The sequence below is a fragment of the Rhamphochromis sp. 'chilingali' genome (assembly GCF_963969265.1).
Source record: "Rhamphochromis sp. 'chilingali' genome assembly, chromosome: 8".
Lineage (NCBI taxonomy): Eukaryota > Metazoa > Chordata > Actinopteri > Cichliformes > Cichlidae > Rhamphochromis > Rhamphochromis sp. 'chilingali'.
This window is the reverse complement of record NC_137935.1, coordinates 4077327-4091984: the sequence shown is the minus strand read 5'-3', so window position 1 is coordinate 4091984 and position 14658 is coordinate 4077327. Positions and strand designations below refer to the sequence as shown.

General features: G+C 41.6%; 1 long non-coding RNA gene across 1 annotated transcript; it reads left to right on the top strand.

Moving 5' to 3' along the window:
- The first annotated feature begins 691 nt into the window (after window positions 1-691).
- LOC308401403 lies at window positions 692-14583 on the top strand. The gene is made up of 3 exons (XR_013972561.1): window positions 692-772; window positions 13609-13868; window positions 14205-14583. It is a non-coding gene; the product is annotated as an uncharacterized lncRNA (long non-coding RNA).
- Window positions 14584-14658: the final 75 nt, after the last annotated feature.

Genomic DNA, 14658 nt, shown 5'->3' with positions numbered 1-14658 from the left:
GAGATGAATGAAGTTAAAGAAATAAGCTTCAAAATCCTAAATGAGATATAATAAGGTCTTACTTGGATGTGAGCGACTGTGTATTGTGTGGGAATAATGTATTTGTTTTTGTGAATTACTGCAGTCTGCCTCGAACAATATTTGCAGCTCACTACAAGACAAGAAATCTGAATTAAAATAAAAAGATCAGATCAGATATACTTTGTTAATATTAATACTAATACTAGAACAACTAATGTTACTGATAATTATAATAACAGTACCTCCAGCAACAACAGTAATCACTATAATAAATAAAAATAATACTGATTGTAAAATAAGAGCCGTGCATAACATACAAAAAATAAATGTTAAACTTAAAGAGCACGTGACTAATCAAATTTAGAGCATGACTTTGTTTTAATGTGAAATAAATTTAAGACACATAAATTCGTATGTGTTAAAATGAAACCATTCGTAAACTGATGGTTGAAGGAGTGTAACCGCCAGCTGTAGGAGTCTTTCGTTACTCAATTTTTGTAAGTGTGACCCTTTTTATTTCCGTGGCAAAGACTATCATTAATTATTTTTTCATTTTATTTATTTATTTTTATTATTTTCTGTGTCTACAATTTATTTTTGTATTTTCGCATGTCCGTTAATTGATTTATTAATTAAAAACAAAAAGTTCCGGTTACTAGCGTCCAAGCTCACGACCTCTGCGCATGTTCGAACTTCACGCGCTCGCGCTTTTGCACATGAGAAACCCTTGAAGCTCTGAAGGTGACTTCTGGTAAGTTCATTTTTACTAAGTGGCATTTTGTTTATCTAATCCGACGTTGCTGTTATGTTCTGATAAAAGTTACCAAGCGGTAAATTATGGTCGTGCATTTCTTGTCTTCGACCAAATTTCTTTGTGACGCAGCACGAATGTGGGGATTAGCTAAAATAGCGAGCTAGCGTGCCTAAATTAAGCCGTTCTGAGTTTGTAATAAAACTTCAAATTTTTGTGTTTTTGGTGAATTAATACGTGTCCCCACATGAAATTGCTCCAAGTGCGCTAAAGGCATATTTACTTATTATTACTTTGTTTTTTTTTTTCGTCCCCTAATCACCTTTCTCAGCGATTTCGCCATGTCGCTTCCACGTGTACTACAGTGCCCGTGCTCACGTGCATTGTAACAGTCACAAACTGAGTGGACGCTTTTATAAGTTGTCAGTTTGATTTGACACAGCTGTGTGAGAGTGGAGGAGTTGAGATAAAGTTAATTTAACCCTAACATGTGTTTTTGTTAAATCTGTGGACACTTTTATGGAGGGTCTGTGCTCGTGTTATTTGTTAATTCACTCTGCCTTATTTTACAAACTGTACACGTAAAAAAAAGTGACCGGAGTTTACCCTTTATCTGTAGTCAGACCTATTCGCCGTCACCTGCTGCTTTAACCTGCAAATTTCTTTGCTGGGTTTTGATTTGGGGCATGAAGAGTGCAATTAACCCTCCGCGCCACCAGAGGCCGCTAGTGAAGCGCCGTAATATATGTATTCTAACTTGAATCATTAAAACAATAATTTACATAAGCAGATGGGCTTGTTCCGTTTTGTTAAGTTAAAATAACACTCACTTGGCGTATTGGGTCTAGGTTGCGGCGTTAATGTGCTTAAAAATGCAGTTTATTTCTTGTTTTGCGCTTTCGTTTCCCATTGGAGTGACGCGTACCACGTGTACCGGAAGGCAAGATATTATTTATTTGCGAACGTCAGTAGACATAAATAAAACCGGATTCAACATAACACTGGTTATACCTAATCTGATGACCTTATAGCTACCGTTTTATGTCTTGAAATATGTCTTGAAATTTTTCCGAACCGTCAGTGAGGGAGACTGTGCGGGGAGTGACTCCGTCTGCTCCGACGTATTCCCGGTATCGCTTCTCGGCCTTTTGGCTAAGATCAAGTGTAGTATCTGTTCTTATCAGTTTAATATCTGATACGTCCCCTACCCGGGGACCATATATTAAATTGATTTTTGGAACAGGGAGATGGAATAGGGGCTTGCTCCGTCCACTCCACGCATCGACCTGGTATTGCAGTATCTCCAGGAACGGTGCACCCCCCTAAACATGTGGAAAAATATTGAAAGTTTGTCCAGGTGGTCACAGCACCAGAATAACTGAGACCCCTTATGGTTTCTTGTTGCTGATTACCAATTTGGAATGTTAGATTCCAAATTATTATATTAAGTTGCAACACAACAATGATGCAAACACATAGTTGCTGCAGACAAAGCAGCACACAAAAAAATTGTATCTTGGTAGATTTTAAAAAAATGTATTTAATGAGATTTTCCAATGCCTGACTAAAGCTGGCAAGGAAACAAATTGTCTGCAGTTCGTGGAAAATTGTTTATTTATCCATCTACAGTGGGAAACAAAACCACATCTACATTTATTGTCTTTAAGTCTTCTATTGATCATTTTCCAATATCCGTTTCTATATATTGGCACATTTATTTCAGTAGAAACAGAAAGCAGCTTGTGATTTAGAGCTATTTCTCATATTTTGTAGGCTTTGTAATATATTATATTATTTAATTAGTTCAGTCTGTTACTGTTATCCTCCTGGAGCAACTGTAACCCACACAATTTCCTTAAGGATTATTAAAGTATTCTGATTAGAGAAGAAAAAGGTGCAGTGCTGGTGGATAATATTTTTATTTTGCTTGCAGTAAATATTTTTAATTTATTTAACCTTCATTTATACAGCTAGTTCCAGTGAGACTAAATGTCTTATTTACAGTAGTCCAGTCTGCTTCTTAACCATCTATTATTTTCTCAAGTAGAACCTGGGTCGTCTTTATGTGTTTCACTGAATGTGCCTGAGAGAGAAAATGTTAAACCCTAGTACGTGTCTGCCTGTGTCCAGTGACGTATAACAATCTCTTGCTATGAAAACTGTTCTGTTGTTCATGAAATAAGTGGCTGTGTCACCCAGCAGCTCTCTGTGGGCTGTGGGTTTGGTCTTTATGTATATGTTTATTATCCAAAGCGCTTTTCTCTTAAAGTTGGCTCATTCCTTGGTAATCTGACTATGACTATATCAGCTGCATCTATTGGGTTATTTTGGTAATAGATTGATCTGTTGATGTTTTTTTTACCCATCATCTGTTTCATTTTTCTAAAAAGACCCCCAAACCTTTTGTATTTACGTGACATCTGAAATTGTAATTTTTTAAAGAAAATATTTTCTTAGCTGCCAAAATATATAAATGCGCTCAAGTAAAGTCAAAGCCAAATAAAGTAAGATAAATATGCAATCTAAAATAAGATATAAAAAATGAATCTTTACTGTCTTCGTGGAAGGCTTTGTGATTTTTGTTCATGCGTCTGCTTGTTTAAGTGTGCAGTGAATTTCTGTCTGTAAGCCTTTAAAGGAGAATGTGGTGCCTGCAATGCAGCGATGCGAGTATATCAGCAGTCTGAAGTTTGCCTTTGATGCAAAGTTTTTATGCTGCTGCAAACAAGATGTTATGATGGTGTAGACATTAATTAATATTAATAATAATTTAGTGTCCAACGTAACGTTACTGTTGCTGTGGTGATGTCAGTGCTTCTTTTCAAAACTGGGCCCTGTGTTTGCTTAATATTGTCAGACTTTTTATTCACACGCTGCTCCTAAATCCCTTTGTATCGCAGGTCTGCTTTTAGTCGCAAATGCATGTGAAATGCACGCGTTTACATCCTTGAACACATCGGCAGGCTACAGAGCTGGGCATTAAATGAAGCAGCGAAGCAAAGACTGTGTTGAGGATTGTTTATAATCCAATTTTTCAAAATACTTGATGAATCGCTGCAGCCCTATTTCGCTGTAAGAAGTGTAATTCTTGCAAAATGCATGCATTGAAGTAACATTTAAAGTAAGAAAAGGCTTCGGCTCTTCTGTAATAGGTTTTGTATTTGATTTTGGATCTGGACAGTTACTGAGGGTCGCCTGTGAGACGAGGGAGAATAGTAGGAAATATTGATCCAGCTATCACCCCCTCATCGTCTTGTTTCCTGTCACTGCAAAAGTGGACAGGAATGCTGCTCTGCAGAATGTCCGATGTAGTTCCAGATATCTGGCTGATAGCAGCATCTCATCTTGACCATTTGGTGCCATTTGTTTGTCTCTGCAGCTGTCGTGTATTTCACCAAGCATGACATTTATATTTGTTAGTTCAGGTGTACCACATACTTCTCTTCCACTGGCTGGGATGTCCTCTCTAAGAAGGAGAAGCATACTTCTGCAGTCATGGCAGTCCAGGCTTTGTTATGTGCAGAAGGGCCTAAACTCAACTCCAGCTGCAGCATTTGTTCTTGGTCCCTGTGAGCTGCAGGGAGCTCATGCGGTGGACTCGTCCTTAATCTGTGTTTTCTGATAGGTCAGTCGATCTTGTCTTTCTCACTGTTATCACTGGTCAAGGTGAACATTCAGGGTACGGCAAACTTACAACCCAGAGAGGAAATGCCCAAAGTATGTGACTGGCTGCAGACTTTTAAAAATGGAATCGCATTGAGTAATCAGATGGCAAGAGCGAGCGTCAGCCAAGAGCAATTAGAAATTGAATGCAGACAGATGTGAATGAATCTCCAATAAAAGCAGTGACAGGTTCAAATACTTTTGTTTGACCTATTGAGTCAAACAATGAGAGTCAAATATTGAGAGGAGTCTGAAGCTGCAGAATGTAGTTTGAAATCATTAAAGTGAGTGTTCCTACTCCGGGACAGTAGGGGGCAGCAGCAGGAGGAGAGTGAACTGTTCAGCAGCACATAACAAAGGAACAGGAAGTGGTTGTGCTGTTAGCAGAAAACGTGTGCGCTTTATGCGTTTTTTCCTTTTTTCTAAACATCAGACGTGAATCAAACAGTTTTCAGCTGCAGTTTGATTTAACTTGGAGTTACTTGAACTTCCTGTTGGTTTGTTGGTGGATTTAAGGAGGTTAAATGGATGAAAAAAGGTGATCTTTCAGTTAGCTTTTGTTGTGCAGATGCAGCAATGCATGATGGGAAAGACTCCCCGTATATTTTAAACTCAATAACCTGATGTGGCTCTGTTGGAAGCTCCTTCCTGTGTATATAAATAGTGTGTAGTCCCAGCCTCCTGCAGGCTGTGTTTGTGTTGATTGTGAGATTGTGAGCACCGTGAGTGTGCAGGGTTTGTGTGTGAAAGAGTCCCCCATGTGTGAGGTGAACAACTCATACTTACCTGGCAGGGGAGATACCATGATCAAGAAGGTGGTTCACCCAGGGCGAGGCTCAGCCATTGCACTCCGGTTGTGCTGACCCCTGCGAATTCCCCAAATGTGGGAATCTCGACTGCATAATTTCTGGTAGTGGGGGACTGCGTTCGCGCTCTCCCCTGATCACATGTTCAAAGAAAACAGAGGAAGCAGATACTGCGGCAAGTGTCCTGCGTTTATTAAGGCTCAGAAGTCTCTGTTGTTGTGTTATTTGAGGAAGATGTTAGTGAAAGCTTTGTGCTGCACAGTCTTTTCACTGAAGTCCTTTGTGCACTGTGGAGCACACTGTCACCTCCCGAGTGTTCATCCACTTAACAAACAGCAGCTTCTTTTCTAATCCAGGGCAGCTCGTCCCTCTCAGTCGTGTTAGGAAAGTCATTTTTGTCCATGTGCAGAAAGACAGCCTGTTTTTTCCCTTTTCTTTCCTCTAATGGTTCCACAGCAGCCAGCATGTGTGTTATGCAGATTGTGGAAGAGGGCAGGGCTGGTAGAACAGTTAGCCAAAGTGTAGCCACCACCGAGTAAAGAAAATGGTTTAAAGATCTATGACAGACGAGCAGCTCAGACCATAACTTATGTTGACCTCACTCTTTCCTGTGTACACAAAAAACTGTCACATGTGAGCCGGTGCCCAATCAGCTCGAACAAACCGTTTGTATTCACACTTTGTGGGCTTGTCCCTCATATACGACTTCATGCCACTGGTAGCCTTACATGCCACCATCCTCTAATCTGTGCAGATGTTTCTACAAGGCTGAAATGAGCTTTGCAGGTAGTGTAATGTGATCATAGAGTGGATGTTCAGTCTGATCATGACAGAAACTCATCTTATTCCTTCTTTGCTGTTGTTTACACACAAGGAAGCTCTTAGAATATGTGTGTGCAATAAACAGTGTTGTTCCTGCTCCGGGACAGTAGGGGGCAGCAGCAGGAGGAGAGTGAACTGTTCAGCAGCACATAACAAAGGAACAGGAAGTGGTTGTGCTGTTAGCAGAAAACGTGTGCGCTTTATGCGTTTTTTCCTTTTTTCTAAACATCAGACGTGAATCAAACAGTTTTCAGCTGCAGTTTGATTTAACTTGGAGTTACTTGAACTTCCTGTTGGTTTGTTGGTGGATTTAAGGAGGTTAAATGGATGAAAAAAGGTGATCTTTCAGTTAGCTTTTGTTGTGCAGATGCAGCAATGTATGATGGGAAAGACTCCCCGTATAGTTTAAACGAAATAACCTGATGTGGCTCTGTTGGAAGCTCCTTCCTGTGTATATAAATAGTGTGTAGTCCCAGCCTCCTGCAGGCTGTGTTTGTGTTGATTGTGAGATTGTGAGCACCGTGAGTGTGCAGGGTTTGTGTGTGAAAGAGTCCCCCATGTGTGAGGTGAACAACTCATACTTACCTGGCAGGGGAGATACCATGATCAAGAAGGTGGTTCACCCAGGGCGAGGCTCAGCCATTGCACTCCGGTTGTGCTGACCCCTGCGAATTCCCCAAATGTGGGAATCTCGACTGCATAATTTCTGGTAGTGGGGGACTGCGTTCGCGCTCTCCCCTGATCACATGTTCAAAGGAAATAGAAGAAACAGATGGTGTTTATCAAGTCTCTGAAAGCTTTGTTATTAGAGAAAAGGTTACTGAATGAATGATGACTTTGTAGTAAAGTACTACAGTAAACAGGACTTTCTGTTGTTCAGAATAATCTTCCCACAGTATAAAGTTCCCACTAATCTCCACTAGAGGCTGATAGAGTTCTGTTAGGTGGTATGTGGTTTGTCTCTGGACTGGAGGGAAGTGTTCACACTTTGTGCTTGTCACTACCCGATCCGTACAACGCATGTGCGAAAGGCCACTACTTCCGCTCAAAGCATTTTACGATAGTTACGGTCAGAGTATCTGTTAAGATGTTAGCAATGATAAGTATCTCTTAAAATGTTTGCAGTAATGAAACATTTCAATATAATGTAGACAAAAAAAACGAAAAAGAACAACAGTCACAGTTCAGGGGATCAGATCTACCCGATCCCCCTACCTCTGTACCGTGCATGTGCAGATGGTCTCTGCTTCTGTTTCGTTTAATTCCAGTTTACTCCCCAGCAGTGTTGCCAATAGGGCTGCCACGATTAGTCCACTAGTCACGATTACGTCCACTATCAAAATCGTTTGAAGCTTTCTAAGATCATAAAAGACGCAGGAATAAGTAGCAGGATTTAAGAGTGTAATAATGGACTGAAACAGAAGATGGCAGCACTGCATGTACAAGCATGCCAGATGTCGTTAAACCCCGAAGAAGAAGAAGCTGTGTCCCAGAATTCATAGCGCAGCCCAGCTCAGTTTCCAACAATGGCGGCAGCTAGTTAGTTTTAATGTTACTCTTATTATTCTTTCTGGGTCACAAAATAAACGTTTAACATATTTTCAGGTGAGAATGTAGCTGTGTAAACTTCAAATATCTGCTCAGTTTATCAAGACACCGCATATTTTCAAAAGCGCTCCGACGTTTTCGGAGACGTCTGTTACCCACTAGCTCGATAGCGAGCCGGGGGCTAGGCTCACTAGAGGCGTGAGAACACCGGACTCCCGGCAAATCGTTTTCAAACCCACCGACGTCTTTCGCTAGTCAGGTTAAACATATATAAGTCACTTAGATAACTTAAAAATGTTATTGTTTGGCTTTTTTTTTAGTATTTTATTTGTTCCTGAGTAAATCGGTTTGTCTGAGATTAAAGTTATAGTTTTTACACAGCTGAATAAACGTCAAGCAGACAGCTGATTATCAGAAGTGTGAGATGCTCGAGAATTTACTCCGGTGTCCTGTTATATTTTAGAAAGCAAGGAGTTTGTTAAACTTCACTGAAACAATCTGCAAATTTAATAAACTATCATCTTGTCTTTCTTTTTAGTTAGCACCTTAAACACTTAAAGCTGTAAGCTAATGATAGTCATATAAGAGCAGATGCTGCTGGTGCAATAAGCTGTACGTTTTACGTCCAATGGATGATGATCTGATTAGTCAACTAATCGCAAAAATAATCGGTGACCAGTCGACTATCAAAATAATCGTTTGTGGCAGCCCTAAGTCTGATTATGACAGAAACTCATCTTATTCCTTCTTTGCTGTTGTTTACACACAAGGAAGCTCTTAGAATATGTGTGTGCAATAAACAGTGTTGTTCCTGCTCCGGGACAGTAGGGGGCAGCAGCAGGAGGAGAGTGAACTGTTCAGCAGCACATAACAAAGGAACAGGAAGTGGTTGTGCTGTTAGCAGAAAACGTGTGCGCTTTATGCGTTTTTTCCTTTTTTCTAAACATCAGACGTGAATCAAACAGTTTTCAGCTGCAGTTTGATTTAACTTGGAGTTACTTGAACTTCCTGTTGGTTTGTTGGTGGATTTAAGGAGGTTAAATGGATGAAAAAAGGTGATCTTTCAGTTAGCTTTTGTTGTGCAGATGCAGCAATGCATGATGGGAAAGACTCCCCGTATATTTTAAACTCAATAACCTGATGTGGCTCTGTTGGAAGCTCCTTCCTGTGTATATAAATAGTGTGTAGTCCCAGCCTCCTGCAGGCTGTGTTTGTGTTGATTGTGAGATTGTGAGCACCATGAGTGTGCAGGGTTTGTGTGTGAAAGAGTCCCCCATGTGTGAGGTGAACAACTCATACTTACCTGGCAGGGGAGATACCATGATCAAGAAGGTGGTTCACCCAGGGCGAGGCTCAGCCATTGCACTCCGGTTGTGCTGACCCCTGCGAATTCCCCAAATGTGGGAATCTCGACTGCATAATTTCTGGTAGTGGGGGACTGCGTTCGCGCTCTCCCCTGATCACATGTTCAAAGAAAACAGACCCCTAAACTCAGTTACTCAGTCAGATTCAGAGATTTGCTTCTTATTGAGTATCTCAGGGAGATGTGAGTGATGTCAGGACTGGCTGCTGTGGCTCATTTGTTGAGTGCAATTTGTAGTTCTCCCTGTTCTCCACTAAAGGAAGACAGAGCTTTGCAAGTTGGTCTGCTCTTTGTCTCGGAACTTTTATTACTGAAGGAATTTGCTCATTCTGTGTCCTGTATTGATTAAAAATCAACACATGGATAAAAATAAATATCCTCTCATCTTTGATTTTGCAGATTAAAATGTGCATTTTTATTATTTTATTTATTGTGACTTGAACACTATTTTTGCTTACATAGCTGAAAGTGCACTAATCTAACACTCATAAGGTTTTACTATATCAGATTGACAAACGTTTACCAACGCCCTGTAGGTACTGTTCTTTACAGCCTCTCCAACCCCGGTATTTTTACCATAAAAACGGTAACCTGACCAAAAAAACAGCCACAAAACAATTACAATTGTTAAAAAAACAGTGTTTAGTATTTTGCAATAATTTTTTGTGGACTGATTTAATAACTTCAGTAAAGGCATCTCCACCAATAAACCCATATTCAAAACCACCTACCTACAACTAAGGAAGGAGCCAAAGTGTAAGAAGTTCCAGTCTGAGGGGCGTACAAGTTCAGCTTAGCCAGCTCTTTGTGTTAGCAGATTTGATCAACACTAAAACTAAGAAATGACCATGGTGCTTACAGAGGCTTTCATTGTTGGACTGTGTGTGTGTGTGCGCAGCTAAAGAGAGTGTTTGATAAATCATCAGCCAACACTGATGCTGCAGGCGAGTCGGTAGAGTAATGTTGCAGTTGGTAATCATGTGAATTTAAAAAATTTGTATTTTTTTAGTGCTATCAGCGTTAATCTTGTTAAAATGACGAGCTGACCACGTCGACGCCGTGCAGCCCCACGCACGGGGCGATCCGCGCTAACTCGCTAACAGAGATTTGTCACATTAATGCGGTTATGGCGTTAACGTCATTTTAACAAGATTAAGGCTGACGGTATTTTTCCAGTTGGTGCTGCAGTGTTGTGGCAATTACACATTAAGGAGTGTCTGAACAAAAAGCAATTCGCTTCTGGCGCATTTCTTTATAATGATGACATTTGCAGGCGGGCATTCAGGCTGTGGTTGCCTAGGAAACTATCCCGGGTTATTAATACCTCTGTCATTTGTGGGCCAGTGACAACCTTTGCTCGTGTTGTTTGTGTGTAGCTTTGTTTTGGAGTTAGATTAAGAGAAAACAGAGGACTAACCAAACTTGGTATCATACCAAAAAACAGGATTGTGAGTTGGGGATTATTAAATTTTGCATATTCCTCCACTTTACATTGTCAGGTTCTCTTGGCATACATTCTTTATGTAGTCCAGTCTTTGGTGTTCGCACTCAAAAGCAAGATAGTGTAGTTCATTTCTTAAGCCACCAGTTTGCTAATACTCTTCAATAGCACTATAAATATCTTGGCCGTGTTTCTCACATTTATCCCTGTTGTATTTAAAAATTTCACAAGCTTGCTCAGGGCACCGTGAACCTGGCAGTGTGACAGCGGTGTAGTCATGGGCAGACTCGTATGTAGGGAAGTTTTTCAGCTGGCTTTTTGAGTTTAAGATTAAGTAACATTCAGCACTGGTGCACCTAACTTTTTTTTTTTTTAAGGCGCACCAGCACAAAAGTTAGGCGACCCAAATTTTTCAACCACATCGCTTAACACCGCAGTTTTACGTGTGCACTTTTTGGGGGGGAAATTGCTGTCCGTTAGGGCTGCTTTGGCACTCTTTGGTACGTTTCTGAAACATCCACGTTGTCGTAAAACGATTGCTTCGCAGTATTTCACACTTGGAGGATAAATCAGGCTCATTAAAACTGACCTGCTCATGTTGTTGAGGCTTACTTGCTGTAATGACCTCTTTCCAGTGGATTTCTGCTTCACAGAGGAAAAAAAGCACAAGCTCCCACCTGCCTGATCATAGCATGATCAGGCAGGTGGGAGCTTGTGCTTTTTTTCTCAATAAGCAGCGGTATCTCTGAATCAATCGGCATCTTTGTTATGCACTCGTCTTTATTTCATGTTTGTCTTGTAAAGGTCCTTTACAAGACAAACAGTGGCATGTACTGCGCTGACTGCTAGCTGAAGTGAATAGTCTAAAATTTGTGTTGCGTTTGCCTCTGTGTGCTGCCTGTATGTCTTTTTTTGTTCTTGCTCTACGTGGACTACATACACCTGCTCCCTGTCACTTCAAAACATGCATCTCTAATCAGTGAGAGCGCCTTGGCACTATCCCTACTAGTGAAGACTATGTTGTTTCAACAGTGCTTTCCTCTCGGGTTCGTTGAACTCGGACATGCATAGAATCAACTTTTCCATGTTTTTGTTCATAGTGTGTTTGATCTTGGCGTGACTGTAGGCGCAAGAAGTAGAAAAGGATGGGTTTCAGAGCGAAGTGCTACTTTCTATGTAAAAGGGCCTTAACAGTGTGCTGTTTATCTTACATCCTTCTCTGGTAAAAGGTTTACCTTTACACAACTGCATTCTTATGCTTAAAGTAGCCAGATATATTTCTTGTACAAACTGTGGAAAGAACAAATAGTTTGTGTCCCTAGCAAAACCGTTATCAGCACAGGAAAGCCTGGTTTTGAAATATCTACAAGGCTCATTGAATGAATGAATGAATGTACACTGAACAAAAATATAAACGCAACACTTTTGTTTTTGCTCCCATTCCCCATGGGATGGACGTAGAGACCTAAAATTCATTCCAGATACACAATATAACCATCCCTCCCAAACAGTGGTCACAAATCAGTCCAAATGTGTGGTAGTGGGCACATCTGCTATATTGAGATAATCCATCCCACCTCACAGGTGTGCCACATCAGGATGCTGATCTGACATCATGAGTAGTGCACAGGTGTACCTCAGACTGCCCACAACAAAAGGCCACCCTGGAATGTGCAGTTTTGTCTCACAGCAAAATGCCACAGATGCCACAAGCAATGAGGGAGCGTGCAATTGGCATGCTGACAGCAGGAATGTCAACCAGATCTGTCGCCCGTGCATTGAATGTTCATTTCTCAACCATAAGCCGTCTCCACAGGCGTTTCAGAGAATATGGCAGCACATCCAACCGGCCTCACAACCGCAGACCTCGTGTAACCACACCAGCCCAGGACCTCCACATCCAGCAGGTTCACCTCCAAGATCGTCTGAGACCAGCCACCCAGACAGCTGCTGGAACAATTGGTTTGCACAACCAAACAATTTCTGCACAAACTGTCAGAAACCGTCTCAGGGACGCTCAACTGCATGCCCGTCGTCCTCATCGGGGTCTTGACCTGACTCCAGCTCGTCGCCGTAACAGACTTGTGTGGGCAAATGCTCACATTCGATGGCGTCTGGCACGTTGGAGAGGTGTGCGCTTCACGGATGAATCATGGTTCACATTGTTCAGGGCAGATGGCAGCTGAGAATGTCCCAGTTCTTGCATGGCCAGCATACTCACCGGACATGTCACCCATTGAGCATGTTCGGGATGTGCTTGACCGGCGTATACGACAGCGTGTACCAGTTCCCACGAATATCCAACAACCTCGCACAGCCATTGAAGTGGAGTGGACCAACATTCCACAGGCCACAATTGACAATCTGATAGACTCCATGCGACGATGTGTTGCACTGCATGAGGCAAATGGTGGTCACACCAGATACTGACCGGTTCTGGGTCCCCAGACCCCCAATAGCGCAAAAAACTGCACATTCCAGGGTGGCCTTTTGTTGTGGGCAGTCTGAGGTACACCTGTGCACTACTCATGATGTCAGATCAGCATCCTGATGTGGCACACCTGTGAGGTGGGATGGATTATCTCAATATGGCAGATGTGCCCACTACCACACATTTGGACTGATTTGTGACCACTGTTTGGGAGGGATGGTTATATTGTGTATCTGGAATGAATTTTAGGTCTCTACGTCCATCCCATGGGGAATGGGAGCAGTAACAAAGGTGTTGCGTTTATATTTTTGTTCAGTGTATGAATGAATGCAGAATTGTCTACAGTGACCGTAGACTCCGGACCAATCACAACGCAGAACTGTCTGCTTTAAGGATGCACTAATTTGACTTGTCTCAGATATGATACTGATGTCTCGGCTTCAAGATGTCATGTTGTTATTCATATAATTTATTTATTCATATAATTTATTTAGAGTAGCTTCATTTAAAGGCTGCTCAATGAGTTGTTGCACTGAACTAACGTCCTTCTAGCTTTCTGGCTTGTGAGACTTTCCTCTGACTGGACATAATGAAAGAAACCAAAGCTTCGTCTGACTTAGGCTGGATATTTAAGGCAACACACTATCCACCGACAGCGCTAAAGTGGAAACACGAAAGAGATTAAAGTGAACAGAAGAGAGATTCTGCTGCTGTTTGATTCTTGTGTGTCATTGATTCTGTGTCTTGTCTGCCTTTCTGCAGGTTTTTCTGGCTCCTCAGTTTCCTGAGGGTTTGTTATATTATTTGTCCTCTCCCAAAACCCGAGTCCAAACCAGCCGGCTTACCACACGAAAAACAAAGCACATCTGCGTGCAGTGTCTTCTTTCTGTTTGGCCTGGATGCTTTGCCAATTTCCAGATAAGGTGGATGGGAAGTGGAGATGAGGCAGATGAGATGGTGTGAGAAGACAATAGCAAATCGGAGGGGAGAAAGAGAACATTTATAAACCCAGACAACAGATGGTGAGTGAAAAAGAAACACTTGGTCCATCATGGGAAGCCCCCAGCAGCCTTGGCCTATTGCAGCATAACTAAGGGAGGATTCAGGGTCACCTGATCCAACCCTATAAGCTTTCAAAGCATAGAAAGTGCAAAGCCTAATCTTAAAAGTACAGTGTGCTTCTGATAAAACACATGAGGAATACACTATGAAATAAGTTGTTACCTTAAGGTTTTTAATTAAATAGGCTACACAGAACAGCTGTTTTTGTGTGAAGGTCCTTCGTTTCATTATTTTGGCTGCTGTAGAGCTGGAATGTACCAGCTTGTGGGATAAAGTGTGTTTTCTCTTCCCCACAGCCTGCGATGTTGCCGCGGCAGCATCAGACAGTTGGAAAGAAACAGACTCCATGTGGACGGAGGGCAGATGTCCTTCTGCCCAGCTAGAGAACACCAGGATGAATTCCTCAGACTCTGTATCTGACCTTGTGCTAGCGTGGCGGGCCCCGAGTTCCTTCTGATGCTGAACAGTGTCCGGCCTTATATGACCACAACGTGTAGGTGACAGACTCCCTCGTGTTCCTCAGATCTGGATCACTGGCATCTTTTTTTTTTTTTTAAGCATATCTTAGTGCTGTTTGTTTTGTTCATGCACATTTCAAGGTATTTTACTTACCTCTTGGTATTTTAATGTTATTCTAGGAATACTGCCTCGGTATCTTACTAAATATAATAATGCGACTTTTTCTTCATAATTGAGCGGTGCCTACTTCAATAAAGTGCGTTGTCAAGAATAGGTTATCTATATAAAAAC